The sequence below is a fragment of the Camponotus vicinus genome, unplaced genomic scaffold, assembly GCF_025532165.1.
Source record: "Camponotus vicinus isolate PSW18456_S1 unplaced genomic scaffold, iyCamVici1.0 SCAF_8, whole genome shotgun sequence".
Taxonomy (NCBI): domain Eukaryota; kingdom Metazoa; phylum Arthropoda; class Insecta; order Hymenoptera; family Formicidae; genus Camponotus; species Camponotus vicinus.
The window spans coordinates 16,318,084-16,341,137 of NW_028141980.1; the positions used below are offsets into that span (position 1 = coordinate 16,318,084).

At 38.8% G+C, this 23,054-nt stretch overlaps 2 protein-coding genes across 6 annotated transcripts in view; one reads left to right on the forward strand and one right to left on the reverse strand.

Annotated features, from left to right (window-relative positions):
• Gukh (NHS actin remodeling regulator GUK-holder) overlaps positions 1-23,054 on the reverse strand; it is a 259,977-nt gene that overhangs the window by 223,474 nt on the left and 13,449 nt on the right. The window lies entirely within an intron of this gene.
• Foxo (forkhead box, sub-group O) overlaps positions 1-23,054 on the forward strand; it is a 163,695-nt gene that overhangs the window by 133,047 nt on the left and 7,594 nt on the right. The gene's annotated exons all lie outside the window — the stretch shown is intronic.

Below are 23,054 nucleotides of genomic sequence, written 5' to 3' on the forward strand. Positions count from 1 at the left end.
AGAAGGAGAGAGTTAATAATATATATATATATATATTAATAATTTATAATAATTAAGAGAAATATCAGAAAGTTATAAGAATTTGGAACAACAATTTAACATTTTCTAAAGTCATAATTATAGATATCTATCTTTTAATATTAATCAGATACTTAATATAATATATCACTTTAATCACATAATAACAACTCTTACAATATTTTATCTCTATTTTTAAGTATTGCGAAATCAAATCTAACTAAGAGAGAGAGAGAGAAGAAAATTCGATGTGTGTGTTAGATATATAAATGTATCAGATTTTCATATAAAATATATTTCCGATAGAATTGTTGTCAAGTATTTGTTATAAATCGCGATGCCCCTGATTGATGTTCCGATGGATCGATGTTACTGATTGATTGATCGTGGTAAAATTAAAATTGGATGGGCACCGAACCGCGATTCTACTCGAGAATATTTCGCACTTTCCCGAATACGTAATCGAGCCAGACGAGCGAGGTAAGGATCTCGGTTTTCGTGGCGTTTGAAGCTGAGAGCTGCAAATAACCGACATAATTAGTGCAGAAATTAAGCCAATTAGTGTGAAGATAGCGGCCGGTCGTGGCGAGGAACAAATGGGAGGAAGGGGGTAATTTAAGCTCCGTGACGTTTATCTCCGAAAATAAAAGTCGCGTAATTTGTGCTTTACTCGCGATCTGTACCTCTCGACTCTCCCGAAATCTGCGTTGAATTATGACAGTTCCATACGTGGGTGGTAATTTACTACAAGCGGATTAATTCACTACAAATTTCTCAAAGTAATGTATTAATTTTCTCATTCTTGCGGGCGATCGTTTGAATTCGCTTAGCACTTTCCGTTTTGATCCGATACGAGCAATTTAAATTGACACGACATTAAAAACACTGCTCGCGAACAAAATTCACGAGTTAAGCTCGGTATTTCGCAGGTTGCTCGCGAATTATAATCCAATATGAAATCTACACCGAATCATGACATCGCACTCGACATACGTGCTAATTAACATTACATTTATGCAGAAGAGCCCCGTCGTGCAAAATAATATTCAAAATGGAGTAACGTTGACGCGCGAACAGTGTATTTCATATTATTTTTCAGAGCAAAGCTTCTCGCGAATTATACTTTGATTTGATGATTTCTTCTTAGATATAATCACGATCAGAATATTAAAAGTTTTAGCGGTCAGAGTTTATTGTAATTTTATTTAACGCTAATTTTATTTAAATTTTTTTTATATTATTGCACTTTGAGATTAACTATTAACTACGTATAAATCGCTCTATCTATCATTTAATTTTTATCGATAAGAATATATTGACGATGTAATACCCATACATATATGAATTGTTATCATCCAGTCGATTTTATCTTTAGTAATACTCTCGACTTTTCTTAAAACAGTTCCTTTTACATAACTCGAGAAATTTTTCTTCACATATAAATTATTTTATTTGTGGAAGAAAGAGTGAAATAATATCTCATTTCTCCCTATAATTTTCGTTGTACTTGTATCACGGATAAATTCATAAGATTCATATTATTTTGAATCTACGATGTCACAAAATTTTGGCCGCCACTGTGTACATTTCCGCGGAATAAGAAGGAATCGCGAAGCGCATCCTTCCGATATCTCGTGCCATGAATCCCCAACTTTACAAGCTATACACGAGCGCCGATTTATAACGCTCCATGGAATGATCGCGACAGCAATAGGAAGCTCGAATCGCCGGGTGTCCATCGTCGGGACCGTCCGACGTATTTCCGGTGCAGGAAAGTAGCCTGTTGGCAGCGTCGTCGACGCACGATTGGACCACCGTCCACTCCTGTTCTCGCCCCGCGAAACCGACGACGGCTTCTTGCCAAGATCGGGGGAGAAAACAGAAGGGATTCTTCCCCCGTGATGATCTTCCACGGTTGAAAGGGCGAAGATACACTCCTTACAGCTTTTATGGCGTCCAGAATGTAACATTGAAATACACTTGCCCCTTACAAAATCAATCGGTTCACCTGGTGCATGAATTCTGATTTTTTGGGGTTGCCTCTATTTGGAAAAAAAATATTGCGCTTTAGGAAAACAATGGATTCCACGAGCATGTATCTCAAAACACAAAAGTGATATGTTTGCATGATTTATTGAACTAATTTTTAGTATTATTGAACTAATTTTTAGTATTCCCTATTTCGAATTGACATCATCAAACATGATATTGATTTAAATCGAGCAGTCGTATATTAAGAATCGCGTTAAATTTGGATGGGAATTTCAGTCATGGTGGTTTCTTATTTCGTGGCAAAATACTCGAGATATTCGGGTCGGATGCGCCTCCGACTTTCCTGGTGTGTATCCTGTGTACGGGCGAGGTGTAAAGCCAAGCTACTTTCTCGGTGGTGGTATCAGTGGGCACTTGTTGCTCCTCTGGCAAACCCCGTGAGTGTTTACACGCTAAATAAGTGTACACAACACCGTTACGACGACGACCATGGCACGACCGTCCCGGCAAACGTTTTTGGTGTACGCCCAATATACGGTGTGTCTGTATGCGTGTCCTTTGTTCGTGTGTGAATACGCTGTCCCACCAGCGATTATCGCGCTCCTTCCTCGCTTAAAGAATTTCTTATCGATTTTAGCGCCAATTTCAGCACGAGATTAACAAAAAATTTAATACCCAGCGTATAAATCATATTTTCTTTGTTTTAATTTTCAAGAATTTTCCAAAGTCATTTCATCAAGCCCTGATTTTCTTCTTTCATTTAAAAGCGAGATTTTTAGGATACGTTGTTATCAAGTCGCGTGAACTCACGTTTTGTTGTACGTCATATCGCATGTACTATCAGGAGGAAACGCATATAGTGCAAAAATTATATCGATTTTCTGCAATTAATACAAGAGGGAGGATAAAATTGACCTAATATGTAATTTACGTTTGTAATTTGATTCATGAAACTGAGACTTAAATGAATGCATTTTATTGAAGCACACGATACTGATTACCTGTGAAATACGTGATATTATGCTCTTTGTGTTTTCCGGTAATTTCACATATTGGAAATTCCACTCGTGTTGTTAAACGGATAGATAGTACTTTTATGATATTAACGAACAAATTAAAAATACGAAGCAATAACTTTATGATCAAACGCGCGAAAACAAACAAACGATAATAGTATAGCTCTACTTTTAGGCTCTTGGAGCGGTATATATCCGGTGTCCGAAAATTCATCCAGATATCGCTATCGTTCTGACACTTTCACGAGTGCAGACGCGTACAAAGACGCGTTATGGTAGAGAGAGACAGAGAGGAGGAGGGCGGGAGGGAAGGGTGTATACGACCTGATGTCGCGAGATGAGGTATCGCGGGATGAATGGGCACGCAACAAGCTACAAGCTGAATGTGCCAAATTGAGGGGAGTCATTTGTTTGACGTCCCGTCGTAACCGCGACGCGTGACAGCTCTTTTCTCTCTCTCTCTTCTATGTGATCTCCTTTTTTTTCGTCTACCCTCGTAATTGCACCACGAACAATCGGAGCGCGCCGCTCTCTGTGATTGGCAGGCTTCAATGACGCCTTCTCTTCCCTTCCCCGCGTCCCTCTATCGCTCATCCGAGAGATGATCGGTGGCACAGTGATGCTTCGAAACATGCGAATTGACAGGACTTCGCATACATCATTCTTATACGAGTGGTCAGTGCCTAATGTACAATTTCTGTGAGTTTTTAAAGAGAAAAATTCTTATATGGAAAAAATTTAGTTTCTCTTCTCATCTCTCTTCTTATTTTTATCATATAAAGTAACGAAAAAATATTTTTGTCAAGACAAGACATTATATTATCCAATTTTAATTATATAGCTATAAATTATATGTATAAAGTGTGTTATAATTTTTCTAAAATTGAATCTGTCACTATAATTGGTAATTTTACTAATTTATAATATTTTTCGCTTATTATTCTTATGTAATTTTAAAAAGCAAAGTTAATTAAAAATTTAAAAGCTACATATGCTGTAAAATAATATTTTTAATTAAAGAAAAAAATTAATGATCCCTAATTTATATTCTTCTTAACAAATTTGCCTAATGTAATTTCTAGACTATTTCTAAATCAATCTTCACATCTCATTCTGATTTATATACTACTGCTTAAAAAATTTTTATTTGCCAGTAAAGTCAAAGATAGCAAACATATTGCGATAGAAAATATAGTATGTGTGTTTAAAATGTCTGTGACTAGATATCGCGCAATATGGGATTGCTTTGCGGTAAAAATTGGACGTCACGTGCAGATAAGATTATAAATTATTCCGATCTTGAAAGGGGATGTTGACGTAAAGCAGCGTCGGAAGTAGGTCAGACGTATAATTATCTCTCGCGACGAAACACAGCCTCACAGAAATCTTACCCTTTAATTACGGTCGCCTGGAAACTTAACCGAGCGTGTGAAGACTTGTAATTTATAACTTATAACTTAAGTACGCTCGATGTCTTCGAGAAATTTATCGCGTTCGCGCGCGCGTAGTCGCGCGTTTAATAGCGAACTTCGAGAATACACCTTCGCCTTATTATACCTCGGCTCATCTAAGCTCTCGACGTCCCTAAATACGTCTATGAACTAATAGTGGGTGAACGCGAATCGAATCGCATTAATCAATTTGCCATTAATTCAATATTAACTGTCACATTAGCATTCTTACTCCGCTTTTTCAATGCGATTTTTCTTTCGTAATTAAAAACTTTACGCATTAATTACATTGTATAAGTATCCTTATAATAAATTTTAATTATGTCTATAATTTCTACTAGTTTTTACTTAGTTTAATTACAGTCATCATGGGGTAATAAAATGGTTTATAGAGTCTGATAAAGATGTTACGCATCAATAAAAGTGTGATTAAGTAATAGCATCGTTATAATAATATCGATATAATCTTCTAGCACACATTTCTCATATTGTATTATTTTTTATCTATCAAAATTACATATTCATTTTATCTGTCAAATTTCTCACATTTTGTTATTATTTTTTTACCTGTCAAATTCGCTGAAATACCGCCACGATGTGTATAATTAATATCCTTCTTTTATGGTGATAACGCATCTGACGTAATTAAAAGCATTGTTTACATCTATAAAGACTACAATAATATCGTTTGTTCACTGCAATAAAGATCCTCAATCATTTTTCAATCTTCTTAATGAGATTATCGTGCAACGACTAGAAATTCGAAATATCATCGTTCATTTTTATAAGCTTGCAAGTTTATCCAAGAAATACGATCTTATACAGCGAGTTTTGTCTCCAGCGAAGTATAAAGAATTTTAAGAATTTAGAAAAAAAATTCTAGATTCGAAAGGAGTAACTTTGAAAAATGTTAAGGATATTGAAATTTTGTGATCAATTTAAAGGAGGAATTCAAAGAGAGAGAGAGAGAGGAGAGTCTCGCAACTCTTACGTCTCTGTCACTCTCGGATCTGTATCGCACTCAACGCCTAGTTTAATCAGTTGGGCGACTCGACACGCCTCCGGAGCTTCGGGAGCAACGCGTGAAATCGTTAATCCCGATAAAGTGTACGACACACCACCTTATCGCGCTCTCGCGCGCCCGCTCCAGCGGGTATCGATTATGCGATTTATCGCGCGGTGATAAAGTCACGGCGGCGACAAATCTCCCCGGGCGTTAATTCTCCCGACTGTCGCGCCGAGTGAACTTCCGCGCTGCGGCTCCCTCGTCGCGTTGCCTAGGTAAATCGGCAACGGATAACGGCTTGCGACGATTATCGGAGGCAGCATGTCGAAGGAAGGAAGGAAGGAAGGAAGGAAGGACCTAGAAGAGAGGACGTGTGTCCTCGCGGGAAGGATTGGAGATTAGCGAAGCCTCAGGATCACTGGAGCAGCATGATCCGATGCGAGGTGCCTCGCTCGATCGCGCGTTCAGTGGCCTTGAAATAATTACATCGGCTCCCCGTCGCCGTCACCCCGACACTCCTCCTAAGCGACACTTGCTCTCGTTCCCTTAATGACGCGTTTTGCGACGTCATCTGGAATGCCTTCCCGAAGACGAAGGCAACGCGAGATCTCCCTTTGATATCGCCGGAAAGAGCGACCTGCCGCTTGCAATTTCGGCTAAGACCTTTAATTTCATATGTTAAATTTTGCTTGTAAAACTTGACGTGGAAAAGGCACGATATTCTTCAAAATTTAAAGAGTGTTGTCAAATTTTATAGAACAAAAAACTCGGAAGCGTATCTCATGTAAAAAATGAGAAAATTGCTAATATCTTTGAGGAATATTTTCATTCTCTGCTAACTTTTTTTTATTTAAAAAAAATTTCTCCATCATACTTAGTCTTTTCACATTCAAACTTTTCATATATCCTGCAATAATAAAAAAATAATAAATATTCAGAAATAGATCCGATGGACGCTTTTCCATTTTCCGATTAGTCTCTTTATCATGGCAATAAAATGTGAATTTAATTTGGATCGTCAATGAACAGCTACTTTATCTCAGACGTTTTGACATATCCCGAGTGGAGGGGGAAGGCGGGGGATTTTTTTCGTAAAGAAGTCCAGAGAGATTGCAGTGACATCGAGACATAATGAAATAGGATAGGTCAGGGCGAAGGAAAGTACGCAACGGATGCCTCCGGCTTCCGGGGCAACCTGCTCTAGTCTACATTCTCCGAAGGGTAAACAACCCCGCCGTTTGTTTACCCACTCACTCGTACGCTCGCTCACTTTTAAAGCTTTTCAAACGGTATTCAAGCTCATAGCTCCTTAAAGCGTCTACATTACTTTGCAAGAAACTGCATACATTTTCCGTGTCAGTGATTATTCGTCACTTATCTAATCACTTATGTACATTTTACACGTTATATACTTCTTTCAATTACAATAGAACAGCTAGTAAAAGGCATCGTGTAAACGCGACACTGCTCGATGCTCCGATTTTTCGTATAAATAATCCCGACTTTCATATCAATCCCGACATTTTTATAATTCCGACTTTTATTCGTATGAAATTTCCTCTCTATTCTCTACAGTGAATCGTATTATTAATTTGGTAGTATTATACTCGAAATGCATCTAGTTATTTTTGAAAAATTTTTGGACGGAGAAATGGATTTCACTTAATTTTTAAAAAATATGTACATTTATAATATATACATACTCATGTGCGCGATACATATATATGTGTAAAATTATTTAAAATAATATACATTATTTTAAATAATATATATTATTTCTTGTTAAATATATAAAATATGGATAAAAAATTGCAAGGAATACGACGGTAAAAAATAATAACAACTTCAAAAATATTTTCTTTGGTTTAATAACATTTTTTAATAATCATTGGGACACATCGAAATTCTTTTCTGTCTTTTGAAGGCGGGAGAAGATGAAATTCGCTGTTACATTATTGGCGTGGATCTTGATACGATGTTTCTTATAGTTGGCGATGAGAATATATAGGATCTTAGAAGAACCGCGGGTGGAATGATATATCCACTCACCCTCGTCCGAGAGAGAACTGTCATGGCAACAACGATCCATCCGCCTGCCTATCCGCGCCTCCTCTCACTATCCCCGGCTCTCGCACATTTCCCGTCCACTCTGTCTCGTTTCCATTCGTTTCTCCCTCTTTTTTTCGTTCTCTTTCTCTCTCTCCCCCTTTCCCTTCCCGCCTGTCCACCTACCTGCCAGGAAATTAAAGTGCTTCGTCCGATTTCTGAGAGTACTCCAGATTGGTATCGTTCGTTACGCAAAAGTGCGTGTTTCAGAAATAATACAAGTATGACGTGACGAGAGAGAGGACGCTGGATTACCTTTAATTCCGTAAACGTGAAACTCTGATATTTTTATTATAACAGGCGACTTTTAAAAATTGAATCTCTCACTCGTTTATTTTCAATATTAATTTTTTAATGTAATGTATATTTAAAATTCGCCGGGATTAAAATATTATGTCGAATCGAATCGCAAGATTTTTGTATCCTTGACGAATTTTTGAAAGATCAATAAACAATTTAATTTTTTTTAATAATTAAATTATACATATATATGTGTGTGTTTGTAATTCTTGTATCTCTATTATTATACGCATGTTATATCAGCAATTTTTCTTATGATCTTGTTTATTAATAATTATATTATTTCAATTATCCAAGATTCAACATGACAAATATACTTCCGTAAATACTACGCATCAACTTATCGCCTGACATTTAGGTTCTGCACAGCAGGACAGCCCTCTTGATTGAATTACCTAATGAAATGTCCAATTACCTCTTTTTTCGGACGGGAGTTAAAAAGACTTCCTTGCGTAATTTTCCACATCCATTAGCGGTGTACGATTTCAGATGTACTGTCATTGTTAACATCGTCGAAATGCATTTTGAGAATCCAATCGCATCCTCTCCCGAGACGTAATGTAAATTTATGAGCCCGATATTGAGTTACACCGCGATTGCGAGAAATCACGTACGTTGTATTAATATTGCCGTGAAGAGCATTCTTACAAAAGAATTCGCGAACGATGCACCGACCTTTCGCTCCGGCTGTCTGTCTGAAATTCCTTTTTACTCGCAAAACTCACGTTTCTTCGCTCGGCGATGAGTGATGGCGCAAGAATGACTAAGGATGACACGGCCGATAAATCCGTTTGAAATGTGAATAAACGACTTGTTCGATTTATGTATTAAGGCCACGCCTCAACTCGTAATCGCACGACTTTGCCATGAACAAGTGAACCCAGTCATATACTTATAACGTTATTTCAATAAAATGTTTTCAATGTGCAAAGTTATACATATATTCTAAGTTATTTAATTTATATACCACGCACGTTTATAATAATTTCACACTGTATACATCTTAATAAAATTTTTCAATGCGTTCTAGGACTGTGTTTTAAGTTACTTTTGTACAGTCACACATGAAACTTGAGTTTTAACTACAATTTAAATAATACTGATCATGATAAATGATCGTTTTCTCGTGAGGTGTAAAAAAAATATGAAAACGTTCAATAAAATTTAGTAGGAAAATTAACTAATCTTTTCCAACTCCGATTAATAGCTCGATTTTGTGCACCAAAATTCCCAGCTTTATTTAGGTGTATCTCGCGTTCTACTCTGTGTGTTTCATAAGACTCGAGTACTCTTGAGCATTTATTAAACTGAAATACACGCTAGATCTGTCGATTCATTCGTTTCTGCTGGATTTATGTCGCGCAGATAGAGCACGCCGTGTTCGGGAAAAGTTTGCAGATAAATGTCATTGCGCAGTACGCGATGTATCCGATTCTGCAGTCGGTCATCGCGGCATCGCGATAATCGAGTTGAAAACGATAATGTTCGTACACTTGGCCGGCATCGTTCATGAGAATTGTAAAACGAAACGAAAATGCAATCAGGCCGCTCGATAGTTTTGATGGTTTCGCCGTCGTAAAGCAACTTTTACGACAGTCTAATATTGATGTGTTTAAATTTTAGAACGGATTTTAATCTCCCGCAATTCTTCCCCTTCTGCCTTTCTCCTCGATACATTTTACAAACCTACCTGCAATCGATCCTCATTACATGTTTAGGCTGCCCAAAGTCGACTGATATTAAATTATTTCATTATTGTAGGGTAAAAAATTCAGTCGTTAAACTATCCCAAATGAAATTTTCGAGGAAAACACATTCTTATTTCATGCTATTGAAATGGATCTCTGCGTGAGAAGTAAAGCAAAGTTAAATTTTATAACTCCTTAACAAAGTTCAATTTTGCACTCGGAATATTCTTCAAGAGTAATTGTTTGCCATCTCGTTAAAGTAATCTGAAAAGATAGCTCTCTCTTTCCCTCTCCGTCTCGCTACTCGGTAAAAATGTATCCTACGCTCTCTCGCCTTGAACAAGTAGCTAGTATTTGTGAAATCTTAATCAGCCGTCTAATTACCCGCTCGATGACCCAGGCAATGGCTTTTCTAACGATATTTTTCGCACATCAAATTTGACTGATACAAAAACTTTCTTTAATCAGTCTAATCATACTCTATCTCTCGCGCGAAACGTAAAATTGCAGCCGATTCTATAAACGTCAAGTCGTATGAATTCATCCGTCGAGACGAAAAAGGACTATCCACTTCTGAAGACGCTTACTCTCAGCGGGTCATGAGGTTAAAGTTCAGAGGAATCCTTCCGAAGGCGCATACGCTCGCAGACGCGCTAATTATGAGTAATAGATCGGTAATCAGGATCGGGAGGGTCGGACACCGGGGATTGAATCGGATTCGGGAGAAATAAAAGATCGTCCTGACGTCGTCCCGTAACACGTAGATAGGCTCGCGACCGGATTCAGGAGGCTAAGGGGGTGGGCCGGTGGCGGCGCGACGACGGCGCGAGGACTAAAACTGTCAGCCTTGACAAATCTACGAGCGACGCCCTGATAAATTCAATTAAACAATTATACCCCCACACCCCGCCCGTGCTCGAGCGAGGTCGGAGGGAAGAGAGCCATTTCTGAAGTTTATAGCCGGTCTCAGATCAAGCGTGGCGCGCGGCCCGGGGGATGTCTTGGAGGGCGGTTCGTCTTAATATAAAGCGAGTTGGTAAGTTTGGTACTACCAGAGAGCCAGCAAGAGGCTAACTTATAATGCGATTTGTTTAATCGGCGCCAACTACTTTGTTCCGCCCGGCGTTTTCCGTTGTCGTCCTTTAAGAAGGACGCGTAGGAAGAAGCCATCTCTCCTCCCTCTGCCTCTCTCAGCGAGGCCCGACTCGCGCTGACTCTCCGTAACGACATGTAGTATCGAACCACCCCCTCTTTCTCGTGTAAGCCGGAATTTTGGAGATGGCGTGTTAACGACTTGATCATTGTAATCTTTAGTCTTAGTTCTTAGTGTTAGAGGGACCCATTGTTTTCTCTATCTATTAAGACTGTTCGCGTACAAGTGAAATTTTTCATATTAATCAAGTTGAAAATTTTTTGTGTTTACTGTCTCGATTTCCAAAAAGTTTGAATAAATTGATTTTTATATTATTAATATAAACATACCATACAAAAAATTTCATAATAAATATAGAGGTGTGTTTTATAATAATATTTTACATGACGAAACTTATTTTTGTTCTCTTTCTTTTTGTACGAAATATAAGAAATCACTACATATCTACTGTAAGAAAGTTTTAGTATACGTATAATAATAACATGAAGAAATAGATTTCTCTAATTTGTCATATTCGTTGATTTCTGGAAAACAGAATAATCAACGTCATTTTATGCCTCGGACACGAGGCAGAAGTAAGATATCATACATTCAAATATAGAAAATCTACTATTCTGCTTTCAAATTACGAAATGACATTAATTAGGCAATTTACTCGAAAAGTGATGTGCATCAAATTTTAGAGATCTTACTAAAATAATTATGTAGTATTAATTTGTACCTGCATCTCCTTAAATATATTGTGACTTGAAATAAATTAATTAAGTGACTTACTTTGAAAAAAAAAAATATATATATATATATGTATATGTTAACACATTTTATGTTTTTTACTTTATTTAAATCACATCTTTCAATTGATGTCTTTTCTTTAAAGAATTTTCCAAAATTTGTTAGAGATGTCAATATAATAGAAAAACTACTTAGGATAAATGTAATAAAAAATATATTATAACAAAAAAAAATAAAAAAATAAATTAGATAAGTTACAAGAATTATCTATATGCAATACATTCTTTTAGCATATTTAGCAAAATTATTAGAATTTACTACAATTATTAAAATTATTTAGTTAATAATTAATGGGATATTATTCTATTTATTCAACTTTTTTAGAAAATTCTAGGTGAAATCTCTAGAATAGATTTGAACATCAAGATGGAGAAGAGACTTGAATAATTTAATAATCGCGTATCAAAAAGAGTACTTGGCGTCTTATCAAAAGCGACATTTCTATAATTTTTAAGAAACGCAAATAAAAAAATCGTTAAGAACTTTTCATATATAGTAGATTCGTTAAATTGTTCACGCGTGTTCTGCAGAGTGCTCAAATATAAATTTTTTCTATCCTAATATTCTTAGCACGTCATACCCCATCCCCTCCCGTACACGTAGATATAAATGCGCGAAGAAATTCATGTGAAAAGATGGATTCGCTTAGAAATCTCGTCGATCAGCTATAATAAAACGTATGTTTTCGCCGCGTCTAGCATCTCGCATCATTCACATTTCACGCTCATTATTCACATTTCATCGCGTGTCAGTCGCGCCACTCAATTCTCTCAAATTCACGTGAAACACGTATATTCTCGGCTAAATATTCCGGGAACGCGACTTGGCTCCTCCGCGATTCTTCGCGACAACGTTTTTCCCTCCCCCGCGATTCTCTTCCTCGTCGTCTCTCGCGTCGGACCGGAAAGGAGCTCCGATAGCTCTCTCCCCCCCTTCGGGGCAGCTTCGTCCTCGTTACGCGGATTAATAGACACTTTACGTCCCTTTTGGACAATCTGGGAAATTAGCGTCGGCCGAGCGTAACTCATTCATGGGTAGTTAACGGCGGATAGCCAGGGTTTCGGCGGACTTAATACGCGAGTCATAAGTCGTGGTGTTCTTGCGCGAGGGCAGGCGCCCGGCTACCGAAAAGAAGACGTCAGAAATGGAGGAGGAGGAGGGGGTGGGGGTGAAGGGAGAGGAAAGGAGGATGGAAAGAGGTTAGACAGCGGAGGAAGAAGAGGTCGGGGACGGGAAAGAAGGAAACCGGGGAGAAAAAGAAGGTCGCGGGAGATGGTGGATGACAGGGACGGGGCAGGCGGGGAAGGGGGAGGGGTGGAAAGTGGCGGCGGCACCGGGATGGTGCTCGGGAGGTGGAGGAAGAATATGCGGCTGCAAGAAAGAGCCGTCCAATATTTCAGCGCGGGACGATCGCGCGACTGAGCGACCACTTGAAATATCTTGTCGCCGGGCGAAAACTTTCGGGCACCGGCAGCCGCTGAAACATGCTGACGCAAACGTATATATATACGTAAGATCGTAGGGGAGGCGGGGAGGAGGGGGAAGGGGGTAGCGCGTAAGGGGAGAACTCGAAGCCGTCGAGTCGCGTTGAATCGAGTCGAGTCGAGTCGAATCGAATCGAAGTGAGCGTCGCCTGACTTGCCTGACTCGCGACTGACTCGTTCTACTTCGCGAATGCAAGGATGCTATCGCGGTGCGATCGTCCTTGCGGTCGAAAGTTAGATAGCTGACCTGGGGGGAGCTCGCAGAGCGCGAAATTGACGTTAGTTAACCCTCTGTAAATGTTGCAGAGCGATCAGACGCGATGGTATACATTTACAAGTAGCACTCATAAATATAGTTATAAGAACACGTTTATATAAGTTGTACACTTTTCATATTCTCTCCGACCAAGAGACCTTTTTAATAGACGCTACTTTGATTTGGTTACGAGTTGTTAAGCTCAGCAAAGTATTTATGCACAATGCAAAGTTCCAGGTAGTGATTGTGCGTTTTTGCGGTAATCAAATGGAGTATGAAAGATCATGTCGCGTGCTAACGACGTTATAACGAACCAATTTACTACAAAACCGATTTAGACCGTCTCGAATGAAATATTCATGGGTTAATTAAGAGTAACTGTTCCCGTATATGTCGACAATAATACGCTAGCGAATCAGACGTTTAAATATATGGCGAGTGCTCCGCTTTGATGCCAAATTACATCGCGAATTATGCAGTTACCGTAATAAAGATAATTAAATATAAGCCAAGATATAATAAAATACGACGAAAAATAATTAAATTAAGAAATTGATTAAATAAACTCAAACGCACACTTTTACGTATCTCATAACATGCAGAATGTTTCGTATCTTTATAACGCAAAATATTCCATGTGTTTGTTGAATTTTTTATTAATAGATTAAGCAAGTTACACATAAATACAATCACAGATTAACAGCAAGTACAGCTCGTAGGATAAGCATCTGATATGATTATATAGAAACGAGGCGAAATTATACATCGTAGTATGCCATGTAGCGTGTGCAAAACATTCGTATCGCATAGCACGCAAATCTCAAGTTAAGAGTGCACGATTAAAACGCTAACGACGTGGAAAAATTGCATGTTAATCGGGCAGCATTTTCAATTTCTACTGACGCGAAAAAATCTGAATTTTCTACGTTCTTTCCCCGATAAAACTCTAGAATCGATCTTTTCCACGTATAAAGAAGATGTAGTTGAAAATTATTAATCTCTGTGATATTTTATAACATATTACCTATATCTCTTGTATAAATTTTGATCTAATTTTTTATTTAAGACTTATCTCTTATGAAATTGCTTGAAAAATATTCTATAAATATTCTAATATTTGTACTTTATATACACATTTGGAAATTCAATTCCATATAATTAAAATTAAAATGATAAAATTTAGATAAAGATAATTAAGTAATAATAAAATTCTCTTGTACAATAGAAAAATTTATTATAAATTTGAAAATTTCTTAATATAGCCATTTTTTGTATTTATGCCATTTCTTCAGTGTGTTTCTTCTATAATATATATCTTCTAGACACGTACTTGCAAGGAATAAGCAACCGAAATTCCTCTCTGGCCATGCTAAGATCGATAATCGGCGTGAAACAGCGCCGTTCATCGTGAACAAGCGCGTTGAGGTCACAACGATACTTTCAGAGAGTGTCTAATTTAATTTTACGATATAAAGGCGATGCTACGCCAATGGACGTATGAACCTTAACTATCTCCAAATTGTGGGCATAGGTCGAAGGTCACGAAACAGAGTTAAATGTCGCTTTTTCATCTGACAATGAGCAAGGTCGATATACAATGTGTTTTGCTAATCGCGTATTTTTCCTCCCATTCTTTTAAATAGCCGAGTATAAAATTAAAAAGAACATCATCATTTCACATTCAAGATATATATATCGAAATTATATTATGTGCCAGCGAAAATAAAAAACATTTATCGTGAGTTAGGTTTGAAGTTTCACTTAACTATATATTAGGTAACTATTTTAGTAGATATTTTGCCTTTCATTTAATTTCAAGTGAAATTTTACTCATCAATTTTATTAGTCGAGTGAATTTTTTATCTCAATAGAAGCTCGATTTGAATTCTATTGAAAGAATAATTGAAATAAATGACATCCACTCTCGACCTAAGGAGCTTTATAAATCGACTCATTCAAAAATCGAAACTAACTTTTTTATCATAATTTATCCTTCTTAAAAAACGTCAACTAGGAACTTGCTCGAGAAAGCTACCCTAAGGTCGCTGGAAATTGACTGTTTCGTCTCTCGATCCTGATCGAAGGATCGTAGTGTACTTTCGGAGCACCCGACATGTAGCCTCGACTCGAGGCTGCACTCCCCGATAACGGCACGATCGAGTAGTCCCGTTCGTCTCGCAGGAGACGAAGAGAGTCAGCCAGTCAGCCAGCCAGCCAGCCAGCCAGCCAGTCAGCCAGCCAGCCAACCAACCGGTTCGGCCGTTGAGTAGAGCCGGGGGTTGAAGTGGAACTGAGCCGCACACACGGGGTGTGCGGGACGACGGCGCCGGAACGGCGCGCCGCGGCGCCACGTGGCCAACCCCTCCCACCCGCCGCTATCTTGCCGCGTACCCTCCTTCGGCGCACCGACACGCGTCTTTCGCCCCCTTGCACCAACGAGCCCGTCGCCGCCGTTTCTCCTCCGCCGCTACTCGACAGGCTAACCCTCCTCGTTCTTCTTCTACCCTCTCCTTCGCCCCTCTTCGTCCGCTTCATCCCCTTGCCTCGGTAGCCGACCGGCACCATCTCTATCTGGATTCGAATTGCCGTATCTCTAGGAGTAAGTACGATACCCTGAGCTAGTGGGGCGGCTGAATATAACCCTTCGATAATGGCCGAATCTGCCTCGAGATAGTTGTACGTTACCGCGATATCTCGCCGAGTTTTTTGCAAAATTTACGAAAATTTGTCCTCGACGTGGAAGCTTATCGGCACAAGCTGGATAATGCTCGAGTTGTATTTATATTTCTCGAGCGGCTCGTGATTGAATAAATGAGTAAATCACGAACGCAAGGTATATTCTATTCTTGTAAAATTTGAGTTGTACTACTACCTCGTGGTAATAACATTATATCACGCTGATTGGTCATTACTCTACGAGATGATTCTTAACGATGGAGATTACGAGCGCCATTCAAATTTCCTTGATTAATTTTAAATAATAAATGGCACAATTGAAAAAAGCAGATCATGTCAGATTCGCGCGACGAGAAGCACATCGTCTTTTGTCTGATATCTCTGATATCTATAGTATTTAGCGGTGCTGTGCTTAATTCGTAATTTCAGAATGCATAACGATAAATGTCGCGCGAATATTATACGGCGTCATTTCCTCTGACCGTATATTTCTTCAGAAAAGCGGCGGCAGCGGGTTTAAAGAGAAAGAGAGAGAGAGCAAGAGAAAGCGAGAGAGAGCGAGAGAGAGAGAGAGAGAGGGGGGGGACGGAAGCAGGGAGGGAGGGAAAGAGGAAGAGAGAGAGCAAAGCGGAGAACACGTGAGACAAATAAATATGGTCGACGCGCACGTGCCAAAACGTACGCGCGTGGGTGGGCTCGTAATTTTTGGCGGTGACGATTTTTCAAAATCAAATGTAACCAAAAGGTCGTACTATAAATTCCATTCCTCCGCACCTCCTCCTACCGCCCCCCCCCCCGTATCCCTCCCTCCGCGTCGCATTCTCCTCGCCCGCTTCCTAGATACATTGCGTAACGACACGTAACTCAATGTAATTCAATCGGCCCCGCATTTTTGCTCACGTTACTGCCATATATCAGCAGGCAGATCATACATCGGCATGGTACGCCACCACTATCCTCCCCTCCCTCTCTCCCTCCCTCCCTCCCTCCATCCACGGGCTCTCTCGGTGTCAGTGACAGATAGAAATGGCGCTGTCCCGGGATGGAAATTAAAAATATAAAAAACTGTGCTCTATGCAAAGCTAACGCAACCTATTTTTTCAAATTGAATCCGCCCATCCGCTCTCTTCGTATATTGAAACGCGTTTCCGAGTCGTAGTAATGGATGGTCGAAATGGAAGGTTGATTCGATGTGTAACCGTGTAATTGATACAAGAGCTCTAAGTATTGCTAATGCTCACTCTTTTAAATACTGAGAAAGGTCGCGTCCGTGTTTTCCAAGTTTCTATTTAACAACGCATTCGAGATACGATGTAAATTTACAAAAAAAAAAAAGTTTTTTTTTTCAGTAAATGCCGGGATCAAAATTATTGCACAGCATTGTAGTTAAATTTACATGTTCCGTAAACGGTGTGTGTCATATCGGACAAATATATCGTTAAAACATGAAACGATATCTATTTCATGCTTCTTTTTAATCATTTTTGTATTTATATAGATACCACTATTTGAAGGAAAAAAATATCGTGGGTATGAAATTAAAATATACACACATATCGCTATATTATATCTGCACAAATAGCTGATTATTCCGAAAGAATTTTGAATGTAACTTTGTATCTTAAAAGTCTTTAAATGTCTTTCTTTGAACGAAATATCGGATATTTATTATCGTTTGTTTAAACAAAGAAAAATTGACACAATTGTGAATTTCTTATTTGAAAAACTGAATATATAAAAGGGAATATTCTCGCGCGGTGCTGTTTACTTTGAAATATCAGTACCATTATAATTAATGTCGCTATTAGTGTAATTATACGCGTTCTATATGTGCTTAATTCGTAATTAATGACGTTTGACCTAGAATGAAACATGCTAGCGTACACATACGCGCGTTGCATTATTCGCGTAAATATTTACTTCGCTCGCAAGTTATAGACATATAATATTTTGTAAAACGCGCGAAAAATCCCTTCTCTCTCTTTACGAACCGTTAGGAAATTTCAGGTATTAATAATAAACTATTATTTAGCCAACGTTTAATTACAGGACTAAAAATACATAAACATTATAATTAACAATCACGAAAATTCTTTACTGTCACGAAGTAATTTTCATGTCAAGATACTTTTTGCGCTGAAAAATCCTTCCGCGCGAATCAACATTGGAATATTTGTTACGAGTTACAAGTGCTGTATGAAAAACGATTCGCGTCAGTAATGGTAATTCACCAAATCGCGCGGAATAAAATCTCACGATTTGCGAGATAAAACCCAGAAATTCACCATCGGATGTTTGCAGCGCGACGGTTAATTATCGCCTGGAAGAAAAATCTACTACCGGTTTCATCGGGACGGAAATACCGCTATTTCCGCACCATCGACATAATTTCGGTTAATTGTACTCTTTAACCATCAATAACGTAATCGACAATGTCCATTGAATTACCGCGATTATGCGAACAGAGGGAAGGATAAACGCTCGATAGACTCTTGAGAATCGAAAAATAAAATCGCGAGCAGTAAGTCTTAAGCTTCTTTCGAAATTGTCTGTGAGAAAAATCTCTATTTCTTCCAAGATCCATGGTTATCTGCACTCGAATCTTTCTTCTCCCACCTTAAGTATTTAAGCGCCGTCCATTAAATACTTGGATCTACTCGAACGTAACGCTGATACTTCCGGTATCTTATCTAGTGCAATAATGAATGCGTAAAATGTTGGAAACTTTCTTTCCGTTGCACGAGAGAATCGATTCGCCCAATTATACATTATGTTCTGCGAAAAACGCGAAACGCAAGCACCTGGAGCCGAGACGAGGCAGGAAGCGGAAAGTATATGGGTTCGAGTTGAGCTGGTGAAAAAAAGAAAGATGACATCGGAGAGTGCAGAATCCATTAGCAGGCTCCGGACGAGAAGGGAGGCGCGCTTTAGCATCGACGCCCGATCTTTCATCCCGCTACGAGAGCTTTTGTACGTGCGCGAATGAATGAGCGACCGGCTCCCATTCTTCCCTTCATCCTCCACGTCGCTGTCTAAATCCACCGGAACCGGATTTCCACGCGAGACACGTGTCAAGAAAATCGCGCGTCGAATCTTCGAGGAATTCTGCTAGATTTCCAAATTCCCAGTTTTAGCTTTGGTTCTCGGTCGCCAGTTCTTAAGAAAATGTATGCATTTCGAAAGAGAGAGAGAGAGAGGAGAGAGAAGAAATTATCCAATTATATACCTATTAATTTATGCCTGTTATATCTGTCATATAAGATTTATTTATCATCTGTCATATAAGATTTATTTATCATCTTTATATGAGTTAATTACGTATCATTTCTCAAGTACCGAGTATGCAATTAGATGCAATTACCGACAATTATACGCAACACGGTTCATCTCGTAATAACGTGCGTAATATTATTATATATCACGATAGTTAAGGTGCAATTCGCTTGTAGATTTACGTCCTTTAACGTAAAATGTGCAGAGCGCTCACTCCAAGGTACATAGTTCCTTCCCTCTTCATTTTCTCTCCTTCTCTCCTTAACTCTCGCCCTTTCCTATTACTTAGGTTGAGTACTCATTGTCAGTGTACATTTCCTGTGTTCTCGCTCGAATCGAAATCTTCGACAACGTTTTGTTTAAGATCGCAATGGGAATAGCAATAATCAGCAAGAATTCATGAAAAAGATATGACAGAATAAGTTTAAATAAAAAAATATGTGTAAGGAAATATTAGTGACGGATCCAATTTTGACATTGATCAATATTATTTTCTAAATTTGAAAGTAAATTAAAAATTAATTTCTAAATTATTTCTAAATTAAAAAAATGATTTCTGAAAAAATCTATGAAAAAAATTATTTCTGGAATAATAATTTCACTCTTTGAGCTTTATAGCATATTACTCCGTACGGAGTAAGGAATAATAATCTGCTAAATAAATAAAGCACAAAGGGAGTGTATACGAGAGTCATTTTTTACATCACCAATGTTCTCATAACAATGCACTTTGAGCTTTATGTATTTGCGATAAAAATATATTAAAGCAAATTAATTTGCAAACTCATTTTTCTAGCCTTATTTAGAAGGATCAAAAAAGATGTACAAACTTTTTTAGATTTGTTGAATATTTTTACTCTTTAATAATCATATCGGACAAAAAACCTCTCCCCCCTCCTGTACACTTTGAAGATGCCAAAAATAACAATACAATATAAGGATTAAATAATGATTAGAATAACATATTAATTATTGCGTGTTATTTTAATTATTTAAATCACAGAATTTCTCAATATTTCTTTTTTTAAGAGATGAAAGAATTTAGATAAAAAATTTTTTAATATACTTCATTCTATTCCTTTTATCGTAATTCCTCACATATCTCGATCTTTCTCCTACATTCCGCTTTGAAACTACCTTTGCATTATCCTCTCTCGCGAATCTATCCTTTCTCTCTGATAGAAAGACAGGACGAAACGAAAGTGACAAAAGGGAAAAAATACACCAGCGAATGAAGTACATACATCGGCCGAACGAACAAACGGAAATCGGTTTGGTATTGGTATGCTGCCAATACGCGGGCAACGGTGAGGGTGAGGTGAGGAGAGCTGGGGGGGGGGGAAGGGGAGGCGATTGGTCGTCGCTCACAAAGTGGATCAGCCGCATGCATAAAGCTGGGGGAAAAAATCGGGATGAAACGCTACGCTCGCGCTACCATCCGTCCGGTAAATATTAGCCCGTCCGGATCTGCCCGTACGGGACACTTTTTCTTCGCTGTCTCAGCGCGTTCCCGTTCTCATAAACAAAGTAATGACGCCGCCCCGCCGACGCGAAACCCAATTCCCGGATTTCGGCGTTAGCTAGCCGCCGACAGTGGTCGCAGCCTGTATGCACACGCGCATTCACACACACACACACACGCATACATATGCAAATATTCGCACACGTATCCGCGATCAACGCGTCGTCGTACGTATTACGAACACATTCGCGCGGGCGGCGCGCGCGGTAAAAGCCACCTCGACATGTAAATCACGTCGACGACGTCGACGACGACGACGATGGCGGCGACGAGGATACTGTTCCCCCTAAATCCCCGTCGAGCAGGTTCGCGTGCATCTCTGCATCACGACGGTATCGGCTATCAACTTCTAAACAACAATGCCTAGATCGCAAATGCAAGCTCTGTCTCTCTCTCTCTCTCTCTCTCTCTCGCTCTGAACTTCGTCCCATGTAGTCTCTTCTTATTTATTTTTGTCTTCGACTTCTAACTTGATATCCGTTACTACCTGGTTCATCCTTGCGTCCCTTCGATTCTTCTTCTTTTTTCCTCGCATCCTGATTGGAGAGTATTCTGGTATCTATTACCCCAGGTTGTTGTCCTTGTCCCTAACTTCGTTCTCGAGTTCTCCTTTTTCGAATCCCTATCTTGATCCTGCTTCGTCGACCTTGTTAGCTTCGCTCGTTTATGCATTATTCTTCGACTTCGGCTTCGATCTTGATCCTGCTATCCTCGGTCCTTTGCGTCCTTCGAACTGAGAGAAGTTCCTCACTTCGTGTTTTTCTGTCTCCCGATATTTATTATCACGCTACATCGTTCTTGCTCTCTTTACCGCAGTCCTTTTTTGTACAATCCTCGCTCCTTTTACCTTCCCCATCTTTCTCGATATTTATTCGATATCTCATCACACCGTCCTTACTACTTTGTTTCTTTCTCACCCACACACACATACATACGCAAAGTGTACATCCTTCCGCGTATATCATCCTTCTTCACTCACTCTTTATCTTAATCCTACCTTGTCGTCCTTGTTCTTCTCCTTTGAAGGAAACGACTACTCGACTTCTCGCCTTTGTTTCTCTCTCCTGTCATTCCCGATATTTATTATCTATCTGCATCATCCTTACTATTTCAAGTTTCGCCTTTCACGATGCTGTCCTCAGCCTCTTCCTTTTTTCACTATCTTTTTACTTTTCTCTTTGACTTAAATTAAATAATATCTACTATAATTTTATCTAATTTTCTATTTTTCATATTCTTCTTATAAAATATCTTTTTTACAACAGTTTTGATTATTATAAATATACACCATATATTGTTTAAATGACACGCATCATGGATAGTTATCAATTACTCGTTCCTATTCCACTACACGAATTCGCGCTTCATCGCTCGTCATCTGCAATTTCTTGTCGGGATCTTTCTGAAAACTGTGTTACCAAAGTTTCTCGCGCTTTTGTGAGAAGAGTTACTCTCGCAGAAATCGACGTGATTTTTGTAACAACCTAATATAACGATGCGACGTTACGTCATCTTCACCTAACTCCTTACTTTCTTTCCAAACGATCGCTCCTTATCTCGCTCGTATCGCCCTCCTTCGTCCTTCCTATCGCCGATCCACGATCTTTTCTCTTCGCCCTTTAACCAATCTGCAAAACTGTCGCTTCCGGTCGCCCCCGTCGTCGACCATTCCAACGTCGAAAGATCGCGTCGGGAGAGAAGGATTTTGATCTCGCTGGCTGCCGCGGCCGAAGGAAAACTTTTCAATATCAGGAATGAAAAAGTTGGCTGCCACGGTCGACTTCTTCGGGGTCGAATTGTTCGTCGCGAAGCTGGACCAATTTAGGGCAATGGATCAAGCGCGTGGAAAATAGCAGAAGCGACCCTTTAGCAGTCGAATAGTCTCGGAAGTTTTCGTCTTTCGGGAGATCGCGTTGAAACAGCCTCTGCTGACTAAGTTCAGTTGTGAGTGCATCAATCGAGCGCATTATCGAATATCTTTTTGCTAAACGCGTCAATTATATCTAAGATTCTACCTAATTAAAAAAAGATCACTATACTTTAGAATGCTGCATTTAAGAACAGATTGATGAAAGAGTCAAATTGAGAAAATTAAAGTTGAAATATGTATATTTGAAGCATATTTTTAACATGAAAATAGAAAATATTTTAAACATCAACTGTGTGTTTATTTTCCTTCTCTCTATTATATTATTAATATTTAATTCACTTTATTATTTGAGGTGCTCTGTTTAATTGTGAAAAAATGCTGATCTGTAGATAGATATTAGTGCAGAATTAAATATAATTTTTTATTCTAATTTCATTTGGTTGCATAATGA